The sequence below is a fragment of the Saccostrea cucullata genome, unplaced genomic scaffold (assembly GCF_032062105.1).
Source record: "Saccostrea cucullata isolate Sc308-1 unplaced genomic scaffold, CSIRO_AGI_Scuc_v1 ctg2922, whole genome shotgun sequence".
Taxonomy (NCBI): Eukaryota; Metazoa; Mollusca; class Bivalvia; order Ostreida; family Ostreidae; genus Saccostrea; species Saccostrea cuccullata.
The window spans coordinates 5543-8379 of NW_026934838.1; the positions used below are offsets into that span (position 1 = coordinate 5543).

Genomic DNA, 2837 nt, shown 5'->3' on the forward strand with positions numbered 1-2837 from the left:
AAATTATGCCTGAGTCTCTTGCGTTGGTTTATTCCCACTTAGCCAACATTTTGAAAAATCATATTCCCACATAGCCAACATTTTGATTTTTACACCTGAGTGATTAACAGGCTATAGTCTGTTTTCTGGTATGCATATTAATTACCTGAGAATTATTTCCTTTGGAAAATGAAAACAGTATAAAATATATCAACCAGAGTTAAAATTTGAGTCAAAATAAATATAAAATTAAAGAAAAAAAAATTAAAGTTCAATAATTTAATAATGAAAAAAAGTAGCAAAATTTAACCAGAGAATTAATTAATTCAAAAAAGTAATTAATTTAAATTTATGAATAGAATATTAATATCATTTAAGTAAAAAAAAAATAGAAACAAATATATTTTTTGGACCACACAGCATATTTTTTATAGAAAAATAAAGAAAAACAATTAAGTCACTTTGAAGAAATAATTATGTATAATCATTAAGAATGGTTGTGTTTTTACTAGTAAAAGTGCTTGTACATAACATTACCGATACACAAGTTAAGTATATAATTATTTTATAAATGATTATAATTGAATGTTTTTTAAAGAATCTTCTAAACTAGATCAGCATAATTATTATCAATAATTTACAGAATCAAAAGCTTGCAAATTTTGAGATCTTAATTGTTTTCTGGACTTTCCATTAAAAAAAATCACTATCAAAAAAGAAAAAGAAAGAAAGAAGGAAGAAGAAGAAAATGGCTAATCTTCAGGTGCAAGTCAACTTTCTCGAGAACGGCAGAGGAGGATTCTATCTTCTTCATGGTGGATACAAGTATTCCATGAGGACAACACGCAACGACCGAACATATTGGAGATGCGTAGACCGACAGTGTCCAGCTACAGTTGTGACAGTGAACAACATCCTTGTGTCTTTTGGTCGGCCTCACAATCATGAAGGGGACTTCATTGGTTTGGCAGCAGAATCCTTTGTCAACAAAGTGAAGAAGAGATGCAGAGAGGAAGCGGCACCCATTCCATCCATATATGATGAAGAGTTAGGAGCACTCCGGAATGCCGACTGTGATGACACTGTGATAGACATGATTAGAAAGATCCCCACCTTTCAATCCTGCAAGTCTGTGTTGTACCGGAGTCGAGGGAAAATGATGCCCAAACTGCCTACCACACAAGAAGAAATCGACATCCAGGATCCTTGGACACAGACCTTAGCTCGTGAGAGATTCCTTTTGTGTGATGATCGAGATGAAGCAGGGAACAGAATCATTGTGTTTGCCACTGATAACAATCTTCAGAGACTTTGTGCTGCTACAACTGTGTTTAGTGATGGGACTTTCTACTCCTGTACAACTCTATTCACTCAGCTATACACTCTGCATGCAGAAGTTGATGGGACAGTTTTCCCACTCCGTGCTTACACCTGAACACTCCAGATGATTGACTTTGAAGTGGCAGCCGTCCTGCCTCTTGTTCCAGCTCCCCGTGTTGAGGATGTGTGGTTCCAAGCCTTAGAGGACCATGATGACAATAACGACGTTGTGATGCGATTAAAGGACTACGTGACCGAGACCTGGGTTGAAGGGCATCTGGACATCTCAAACCATTTTGATCACGACGGACATAGAACCACCAACACAGTTGAGGGATGGCACCACAAGCTCAACAGAATGTGCAGACGTGCCCATCCCAACATCTTTGTATTCATCGAGATGCTCCAAAAAGAACAGGCGGCAAATGAGGCAAAGATCATCCAGATTACAGCAGGAGGAATCGTGCGTCCCAAAAAGAGGAAATACCGCCAACTGCATTCACGTCTCCAGCGTCTCAAGGACAAATTGACATAGTGGCCTATGCTGACGCAGCCTCACATCTCATTCATTTTGAGTGACAATATGCAAGTGATTGTGGTGAAATAATGTAGAAACTAGATTTCATTCATGTGAACATTGATTTTGAATCCATTGTTTGTTTTATTTATGTCTTATTTATTGCTGTGAGATGTAGAATAAAAACTCATAATAAAATATTATTACTTTACACAAGCGTTTTTCTTGAAGGTTATATTTGAAATATAGTAGTAAACATGGTAAATGTATCTCTAAAAAAATTAATTTAAAATCAGTTTCATAATTATATTTCCAGGATGAATTTGAAGTATAGTAGTACATATGCATGTATCTCTTAAAAATAATTTAACCTAGTTTTCATATTTATATTTCCAGATGAAAAAAAATCAATGTAAGCATTTATCATTTTAGGTTTTCATCAATGTCCAGGTATAATTAAATATAATTCTTTAGAGAAAGAGAATTTCTTATTTATTTTATATTTGAAATAAGAAGACATCTAAAATAGTTTTAAAAATAATGAAATATTTCAATAAAAAATCATAGTTTTAAATTAAAAAAAAAAAATAAATATTTTTATATGAACAATTTAATATTTATGAGAAGAAAACAATTAAATATTTTATATTATCCTAATAAGAATTATATACTATTTATTCAGCATATAGCTAAAACAGACTATAGCCTACCCGTAATTAATTTCTTTTGTTCTCCACCTGCACCCCATTCCCACTTAGCCAACACCGACTTACCTCTGTTTAACCTGTATTTTTTCAAAATGTTGGCTAAGTGGGAAGACACCCTTGCGTTGATGTGTCACATGTTGGCTTGATATTGAAATCGCATCCTCATTTTGAGTTTTGAGATCTAATCACCAGTCAGAATCGCTTTTTCATTGATAACGCAAATTTGAATTTCAATTCCAGGCTTTGTCTTTTAAAAAAAGCCAATCTTAATTCATTAACATTTCCAGACAATCTTAGGAAAATGTTTTTGGATG

General features: G+C 33.7%; 1 pseudogene; it reads left to right on the top strand.

Moving 5' to 3' along the window:
• Window positions 1-1423: 1423 nt before the first annotated feature.
• Window positions 1424-1878, top strand: LOC134241430 (uncharacterized; annotated as a pseudogene).
• The last annotated feature ends 959 nt before the right edge of the window (window positions 1879-2837 follow it).